This window comes from Vicugna pacos, unplaced genomic scaffold, assembly GCF_048564905.1.
Source record: "Vicugna pacos unplaced genomic scaffold, VicPac4 scaffold_19, whole genome shotgun sequence".
Classification (NCBI taxonomy): domain Eukaryota; kingdom Metazoa; phylum Chordata; class Mammalia; order Artiodactyla; family Camelidae; genus Vicugna; species Vicugna pacos.
Window position 1 is genome coordinate 67,210,392 of NW_027328740.1, and position 9,554 is coordinate 67,219,945.

General features: G+C 53.8%; 1 long non-coding RNA gene across 1 annotated transcript; it reads left to right on the top strand.

Moving 5' to 3' along the window:
- Positions 1 to 1,642: 1,642 nt before the first annotated feature.
- On the top strand, positions 1,643 to 9,550 carry LOC140693168 (uncharacterized). The gene is made up of 6 exons (XR_012068879.1): positions 1,643 to 1,731; positions 4,571 to 4,688; positions 5,134 to 5,175; positions 5,553 to 5,606; positions 7,845 to 7,957; positions 9,357 to 9,550. It is a non-coding gene; the product is annotated as an uncharacterized lncRNA (long non-coding RNA).
- Positions 9,551 to 9,554: the final 4 nt, after the last annotated feature.

The window sequence follows — 9,554 nt, forward strand, 5'->3', positions numbered from 1 at the left end:
CATCTTGTCCTATCCCCTGTGGATGGAGAGGACATCCATCCCATTTTCCAGGTCCAGATGTTGGAACCATGTTCTTTCTCTCTCTTTCTCTTAAACACACACACACACACACACAGCAAATCCATCTTGTTAGAAAATTCTGGCTACTCTGTCTTCATTAACCACCTACTCCCTGTTCCCCACCCTCCTAGGAGCCACCTTCAGCCCCTTCTTGGACACCAAATAGCCTCCTTCTTCCATCTTTGCTTTTCTACAATCTCATCCACACAGAGTCAGAGGGAGCCTATAAAAGCATACATTGAGGGGGTGGGTGTAGCTCAGTGATAGAGCCCATGCTTAGCATGCATGAGATCCTGGGTTCAAACCACAGCACCTTCATGAAAATAAATAAATTAACCTCCCCCCCAAAAAACCAAAACACAAGCATAAATTGGACATCACCCATCCCATCAAAACTCACTAAAAGGGTCACCATTTCACTAGGATCCAAAGTCGTCCCAAAGTCTTCCAGGACCCGGCGTGCTCTGCCTCTCCGCTCACACTCTCCCCCTCAGTCTGGGGTCCTCTGGCTCCAGCTCTTCCTTCTTCCTCCGGATCTATGCTGCTTCAAGTTCATTACTCCGTGAGATCTGCCAGGATTGCCTTGCTCCCTCCTGTCTGCCTCGCACCCCACCGCAATCACCTGAGTTTGCTCATATCACTCGTATTTTTCCCCAAGCTCTTGCTACCCCCAACATGCTGCCTGTTTCCTCTGCTAAAACTCTGAGCCCCCAGTGATGGGGAGTGGTGTCTATTTTGTTGTATAATAAAGCCCAAGAGCCTTGGGAACGGGTCTAGTTACTAGATTCCCTTATGTAGTAGGAGCTTACACAGATTTGCTGAATGAATGCCGAGGTCCTGGTCCAATCCGATGGAGCACTTCTGTATCCTGCTCAAAGAATAACTCTCCTTTCCCCCTGAGAGGGGGTGACCACTTCCTTGGTGATCAAAGGCAAGGTCTATTTTCTTTATGCTGTTAACCTTAGGCGGGGAGACTGGGGGATCTTCATTTATATTTTAAAATTTGATTCACTCTGTAGTTTGTCTTCTGTCTATGTATTCTTTTGAGAAACCGTTTATGAGTGATCATTCTTCCATCAGATTGAACAGGATCCAGGGGGAATTACCAAGCCTGTTCCATCGGACATCCTGTGTGTCATGTCCTGTGACCCAGTGGATGCTCAGCACATAAGTGAACCGACAGGAGTGAGTGAAGAGATGGGAGCATCTCATTATTGTGTTGGCTGCACTCTGTCTGATGCCTTGAGATTTGGGGGTTTACAAGTGAGGAGGATAGAGGTCAGGTCCTCTGTGATCTTCCTGAGTGCCCTGGCCTTACCCATTCCCCCAGCCCCCTCTGGGCAGCCAAGGCCAGGAGCTGGGCTACCGGCGATTGTGCTGATCATTAATCCACCTCACCCAAAGTCCGGGGGTAGAAGCGGCCAGCACAACTGGTTATAGACCCTAGAGTCCGGTCCTTGGAGGAATTCCTCACTGAATGATGTTTTGGACCTTTTATTTTTCTCTATAGCCTTCAGCTGAAGAAACAGATTGCCTTAGATACATGAAAGTTGAGGACACCTACTATCCCCATCGAGCCCTGGTGGGGCTGGGAGTGTGCTGTTTGTACAGCCGGTGGGCTCGTGTTGCTTTGGGCATCCCTGTGCATGAATTCCTGCAGTACAATCGGTGGTAAGGATGGGGGTGCCTGGCAGGGAGGGAAGCGGGTCGGGAGACTGCACAGCTGGGGTGATGTTAACCTGGGGTGAGCGGGAACCTGCTAATGCATGGCATCTCAGTGTAGGGAACTCTCCACACTCAGAGGGGTTCCCACTCCCGCCGGGGCCCTTTGATCAGGGTGTTGGGCTGTCAGCACAGCAAGGTCCCTGTGAGGATCATGGTGCCTTCAGGCAGTGGGAAGTGAGGGGTCAGTGGCACCTAATGTGTTTCCTAATCTGCAAAACTGGAATGATGTTAACCATCCCGCAGGTTCGTTGATGGGCTGGGACACACTAGACAACCAGGAGCTAGAATTCCTCTGTCCGGATTGTTTTCCTTCCTTCCCACTATTTGCTCTCACAAGCTCAGTCTCTCCGTCTCTCTCTCTTTCACTTGTAACTTTGTCTCCTGCTCTGGTTTCATTTGATTCCCACCCTCCTCCCAATCCCCAGATGAGTGAAATTAATTTCTGTGAGTCAGTTCCAAATTCCCGGGAAAGATGCTCTGTCCCATCTGGATTTGTTGTCCAACCAATCAGTTGCAGCCAGAGGAGAGAGTCCCTCTTTGACCAGTGCAGGGGCTCTGCCCAGCCATCCAGCCACCACTGTGGGAGCACATAGCTCTCCGAGGAGGAGGTACTGGCTGTGACTTGGTGTCACTAAGTGTGAATTTATGTCTCCACTTGCCCCACCTTCATCCTCCTAAACAAAGATGAAAATTAAACATTCCTGAGATTTGTGTCATGGAACACTCAGGGTGGGGGCTAAGAGGGCTGGATTCCCTGCTTAGGGTAAGGGGCTGCAGTGACTCCCCAACGAGAGCTTGTGAAGGGAACAGCGCCAGCCCCACCGGACACTTAGGGCGCTGAGTCTGCGTGACATTGAGCCAGGCTTCTGACCACAGCTCAGGGGTCTGGTCCGACTGGTTAGTCTCTGAAACCAACCAGCTTTGGATTCCTCAATCCCTCCATGAGGTTTTACCTGAACCACCAACTTCTGTATCTCTGAAGACAGATGATGAGGACCCTTCACGTAAGGCATTTGCACAGCCCTGTGCGGGAGTTTGTGCTGCACGGTCTGCCCGGCGAGCTGACCGAAGTTGGTATTTTACTGATCTTAGAAATAGTCTGGTTTCCTGATGCACTGTTTCACTTAACAAGCAACAGAAGCAACCTCTGTCTGATAAAAGCAAAAAGGGACTTAATGAAAAGATACTAGGAGGTTGCATGGAGTTGCCCAGACCAGAGCCGACCCGGGGGCCGTAGGAGATGTTGGGGAGCCCTAGGCACCAGGCTGGGCAGGGTGTCACCGGGCCCCCTGCTGCCCCAACAGGGACCCCCTCCTCCTGACCCTCCACCTCAATGCAGGTTCGTGTCCCGGCAGGGCCAGGTAACACTGAAGCCACCAGCACACACCTCAGTAGGGGAGTTGTCCCCGTCTCAGCTAAGGGCGTGCCTGGTGTGGGGAGAGGCCCAGTTAGAGGAAGGCGGTTCCGTTACTGTTCCGAGTTAAGGTGCAAGTCAGTGCCGGTCACTCAGGGGAGCCAGGGTGGTCTGACCTCATTTTGGTGACTATGCCGTCTGAGTTCACTTATTACTTTTTAGGTTGGAAGGCTCAAGAGGGAGAAAAATTGGAGGTTCTAGTACTTATTTTATATTTCCCATGTACCAGGTATAGTAAGCAAGCCACTTGGGACAAGGCCCAGAGCAACCACGTTAATAGGCCATGGAGCAAGTCGTGCAGTCAGGCCCCTGCAGCCCCGAAACCCATGTCTTCATCAGCTCCGTAGTTTCCAGTGGATGTTGTAGGGATTTATGGGACTGTGTGCTCCTGTGGGGGCTGGGATGTGTGTGTTTAAATCCACATCTTCAGAAATTCGGCTAGAACCACAGCCACTGATTGTCTGCATGGAGGCAGAGGAGGGGAGGCTTGCAGACTCTAGTCCAGCTTGTGAGGAGCTCAGAAGTTGCTCCTTCTGTCCTTAAAATACCAGAGCTGAGGGAGCTGAAAACCCACTGCTCTTCTTAGATCCACAAGAAAACTGAGGGGGAATGCTGCTCCCAACCCAGAGAGGCAGCCGGGCAGGCTTAGAAAGTCACAGCTCCCAGGGCAGAACCGTCTTTTGTAAGAACCCCGGGGGCAGGCAGATTTAACAGGTCCCTGAGGCCAGCGGGAGGCTCAGCGTGGGGCAATCTGAGTGTGACAACTCCAGGGGGCCAGTCAGATGGGCCCCCTGCTCTTTCCATGCATTTTACCTCCAAGAAAGTGTCCTGTTCTCAGAATGAAGGTCAGAGGAAAATTCCTCATGCTTCCTGCCTGGAAAGGAGAAAATAACTCTATTGAAATACACCCAGAACATTCTGTTTCATTGGGGGTAGTTGTTTTTTGTTTGTTTTTTTAATGAAAAATTATTTTACCAGAGCCAAACCAAACTGGGAGAAGGGAAATTCCTTCTGTCTCACCCAAATTGGGGTGGGGGGAAAGAGACACACTTGTGGAGGTCACAGCTCAGGGCACAGGCTCAATGAGAACTAATCACAGGACTGCAGATGCCCTGCTCTGTCCCACTCCCCCAACACCTTACCTCCATGACAGTAGGGCCCCTGTGTAATAACAGGAATAAAACTAAAAGAAGTAAATGTCTCAGGAGTGTCTAGGGAAAATCCAAAGACAGCGGGGAGATGAAAACAAGGACACGCAGGCTGTTTTAGCCTCTCACACCAATAGCTGTAGCAAACTACACACAGCCCAGCCCCAGTAGATAAACAGACAACCTCACAGAAGAAATTATTTATTTTGGTTCTCTTACCCAGTGCATTCCATGGTGCATCCTCTCCTAGAATTGAGTGGAAGCAAGTCCATCTCAGAAGGGACATAACTGAAGAGGGATGGCTTCCCAGACTCTGATGGGCAGAGAGAGCACCAGCCTGGGTGAGAGCACAGTGAGGGGTGGGGTAGGGGGTGGGCTGCCTTCTTCCCCAAATAAGCAACCTTCCTGAGGCCAGCACAGTAGGAGGGAGGGCCATGGGGTGGAAGCAGACAGACTTCTTCCTGAGAACTGATGGGCTGCCTCAAAGGGACCATTCAGGTGCCCAAACTGGGCCCTGAGGGTGGGAGCCAGTCGGTCTGACTCAGAGCCCAGGACTGAGGTGGGCGCACAGCAGGCCGGTGTTACTTGGCCGGATCCATTTCACTTCTCCGAAGCCCTGTGTAAAACATGAAGCGTGGACGGCCTGGTGAGCACAGCTCTGCCCTCAAGACCTGTTTCAACTCCTCTCTTCCCGGGAAACAGCATCTCTAAGCCCGTCCTTGGTGACCTCACAGAGATCACCCAAGTGGGCCAGGCTAGTGACCGGGAACATGTACCTTCCTGCAGGCAACCCCTGACGTCCACTGATGCATCATATCCTGGCAAAGAGTGAGTCCCTGTGCATTGGTCTAACAGCTGCCAAAGGCCCAAGAGGTGGTGTGTGGGACATGCAGGGGTGCGGGAGTGTAGGCAGTGCAAAAGTAACTGATGACAGGCGTGCAGGGGCTGTGGAGGGCGCAGGCAGTTCAGGGGATGCGGGAGTGGAGGGATGCAGAATTGCAGAGAGTAGCAGGGGTGCAAATGTGCAGGGAGTGTAGGGATGCAGGGAGGTGCTCAGGAACGTGGCCAGGATTAGGAGGCAAGTGCACATCCTTGCAGTCAGCCTGACCCCGGGAGGCTAGTACAATGCTTTGGGGCGGCGGCGGCGGCGGCGGCGGTTGGGAGGCTGCCCGGGCAAGCCGGTCGATTTCTTCTCTTCCCTGCAGCTTGGCCTGGGGTGGGGCTTGGCCGCCAGAGATTCGCCAGATGTTGGACTCCAGGTAAGCTTGCTCCTGGGAGGTGGGGCGGTTAGGTCAGGGGGCGGCGGGAGCGACAGAGGGGCGGAGCGGGGCTGCCCCTGGCGAACTGGTGGAATAGCTGCCTTGTCTCGGCTGCCGGGCCTGGGAGCGGCCTCTGCTTCCCCAGGTCGCCGGACACGCCTGTCTCAGCTTGCTGAGTGGGGAGCGGAGGCGGTGTCCTTAAGCTGCGGGGCCCACGGGGGGAGGGGGGCTGCCGCGGGGAAGCCGGTCAGTTCGCTCCGCTCTCCCCGGCGGCGGAGCCAGGGGCGGCTTCTTCTTCCCTAGAGGCGGGACGCGGGTCTCCAGGTGAGCTTGCTCCTGGGAGGCGGGGGAGGCGGCGGCAGGGGGAGGGGATGTGTTCCAGGGAGTTGCTCCATTTCTTCTCTCCCCCGCGGCCTGGCTTGGGGGCGACCTCTGCCGCCGGAGATTTGCCTGAGGTCCGACTCCAGGTGAGCTTGCTCCTGGGAGATGGGTGCGGTGCGGTCAGGGGGCCGGTAAGGTGGTGGCTGAGGGCATAGGGTGGCTGCCCCGGAGGAGCTTGTGGATTAGCTCCCTGTCTGCACTGCGTGGCCTGAAGGCGGCCTCTGCTGCGCCAGGTTCCGGGACACCCCTGTCCCACTTTGCCTGCTGGGGGCGGGAGGCAGGGTAGTCAGGGTGCAGGGGTGGCGGTGGTCGGCGGCCTGCAGCGGGGGAGCGGCCCATTTGCTCCCATCTTCCCCGCGTCTTGTCCTGGGGGCGGTCGCTGTTGCCCTGGGTTACGAGACACGTGTATCCTAGTCGGCCTGACCCCGGGAGTTGGACTTGGTACTTTGGGGGTGGTGGCAGCAGCGGCAGGTTTTCCCATGGAGCTTGTCCATTTGCTCCCACTTCCCCCCATGGTTTGCCCTGGGGTCGGTCCCTGTTGTCCCAAGTTCGCCGGACGTCCATCTCCAGGTCAGCCTGCTCCCTAGAGGAGGCCACTTTGAAGTCAGGGGCAAGAGTGGTGGCTGCTGTGGGGGTAGGGGCTGCCTTGGGGAGCTGGTGGATTGGCTCCCGTCCCCCTGATGGCCTGGTGTGGGAGTGGCCTCTCCTGCCCCAGATCACCAGACACACCTGTCCCACTCAGCCTGCTGGGGGAGGGGCGCCCTGGGCGGTGCCTTGAAGTTGCGTGGGTGGCGACGGCGGGGGTAGAAGACATGCAGCGCGGAGCCTATCAATTTGCTCTCCTCTTCCCCGCGGCCAATCCTGGGGGCGTCCTCTGCTGCCCAAGAAGCCGGATGCCCGTCTCCAGGTCAGCTTGCTCCTGGGAGACTGGCTCGATGCGGTCGAGGGGCAGAGGCAGCTGTGACGGCCGGCTGCCCTGCCTAATGGGGCCACTTCTTCTCCTCTACCCTGACCTGGCCTGGGGACGGCCTCTCCCGCGCAAGATTCGCCTGACACCCCACACCCGGTCTGGTTGCTCATGGGAGGTGGGCGCGGTGAGATCAGGGGGTGGAGAGGACAGGGGGCTGCCCCTGGCGAGCTGGAGGATAAGCTCCCATCTCTCTGGAGGCCTGTCGTGGGGGCGGCCTCTGCTGCCCCTCATTCCCAGGTCACACTTCTCCGGGTCATATTTCCCCGGGGTTGCAGTAGGGTGCGGGGGCATCGGTGTGTTGGCGGGGGTATGGAGCCTGCCGTTTGGGAGCTGGTGGTTTAGCTCCCATCTCTTCCGCAGCTTGGCCTGAGGGCAGCCTCTGTTGCCCCAGGTCGCAAAGCAGTTTCCCTGACAGCTTAGCCACTGGAGGTGGGCAGGATGGGCTGATGGGGTTGAGGCAGCCACCAAGGCAGCGACGGAGGGGGCTGTCCCTGGCCAGCTGGTCAATTTGTTCCCATCTCAACCTTTGTTGCCCCAGTTTCACAGAACTCCCTTCTCCAGTTTATTCTTCTCCTGGGAGGTGGGCGCAGTGCATGCAGCCCAAGGTCTGGGCTTTCCCCTGGGGAGGGGCAGAGCTCTCTTTTTCTCCTTTGTCTTTATTCTTCAGCGAAGTGTTTACTGGACGCAATTCTTAATTCTGAGAATGTGTAGCCTGTGTTACGGAAAAGCTGCTGGACAGTGAGTTTTCTGGGTGGATTTTCACATCAGCTGATGCCCCAGGCAGACAGGAAAGCTATTACTCAGAGCTTCTTAGTGTGGAGTTGGGGGATGGCCCTGCTGTCCTCACCATACTTTTTAAAAATATGTTACTTCCCTCTTTTTCCTAGGTGACATTTTTGGTTATTGGGTCACAGATTGCTGGCACACCCATCCCTGTTCTCAAACATCTTTTAAACTTGGGTGAAGTGATAAGTAGGGGAAGAAGATGATTTACTGAAAGGTAAGAATACGTAAATTTGCATTAAAGCTACATTCTGTCAATCTTTCTCAAATGATTTTTGTCGGATTCAAAATCAACAACAAAGTGAATGTTGTACTCTTGTTTAAATCATTGATCTTTACATCACATTTGTTGAGTGGTCAACGAGATTTGTTTAGTAGATTATTCCTGAAAGGAAAAGCTCAGGCTTTTGATAATTCCTTGTCTGATGTTACCCAGGCAGTCACAGTAGAAGACACAGCTGATATAAAAATCCCTCACCTGCCTGAACTGCAAAGCTTCTGGGGTTACCGATTCCTGAAATGCAGGTGACTCTTGATGATAATCTGGGGGATGGTTTATATGATCAGATTCTTCCAGTCCTGTAAATGGGTTCCGTGGCCCCAGCCCCGGGAGAACTGGTCATAAGGGCCATATCGTGAGGGGTGGGATGGGAAGGCAAGGTGTAAGTGCTGGAATCACTGAGATTCAACACTCGCTAAACACAGACTCCAGAGCCTAATTGTTGTCAGGTTCTGTTCTGGATTTGAGAGTGTGTTCAGACATGATTCTTGCCCTTCAGGAGTCACTGCCTGGGTGGAAGTAACCTTTACATAAATCTGAGGAGGATGGAAATTAAGTAGATGGGCTGTTATGGTTCTCAGTGTGCCTAGGCTCACTCTTCCAGGCACTCATTGGACTAACGAGAGTCATGTTATTCACTCATTCACTGATTTATTACCCTTGAACTGAATCATTTGTCCCACAGTAAGTGAAACATGGGATCAGGAACCTGAGCTTTGTCCCCTCTCCTATCACTGATTGTATCTGTCAGTCGGGCGCCCTGTGTATGCATTGTGAAATGGTGGTATTTCTTGCCCAATTGGGCTGCACTGTCAGTTCTGAGAATCAGGGGAGACACGTGGGTAGGACAGCACCCTGACACACATGACAGCCCCCCATCCCGTGAGACAATATTGTCGATGCTCAGGTGACCCGATGTAGACCGCGGTGCTAAACCTGAGCATGGTTAGTGATCTTGGTGGCTATGAAAATACAGACTACCGGTCCCTACCTCTGGAGACTCTGAGGGTGTGTACCCCAGAATTCTGCATTTTAAGAAGGACTTTAACGAATTCTGGTGAAGATGATCTGAGTGTCCCACTGAGAAACACTGGTGTTCGAGGCACCAATATTGAGGATTCTCAGGGAGCGATGCCTTTTCAGGATGGTCCTAGGGCCCTCACTTGAGACTTTTGCCTTGGTTTAATTGTATGTGTTCAGAAGTGATGTCTCTCACTTCCAGTGCTTGTAAGCGTGCTCTGTGCAGGGATTTGCACTCAGTAGATGGCAAAAACTATAATTCTTCAGGTCACCGAGCTAGAGTGTGAGCGATCTTTTATTTTGGTGTTCTTTATAGCAATGCAGAGTCTCCCGAGAAGAGATTCAGACTGAAAAGCTTTGTGTCAGACTTTGGAAGACCGCTGATGCCCAAGGTGTTCTCTGCCTGGGCAATGACGAATCTAGGTCCCTCTTTCACTGCTACATCAATGAAGTGGACCACTTGGACAAGGCCAAAGCTGGTATCTCAACCATTGCCCTTGACAGTGATATTCGG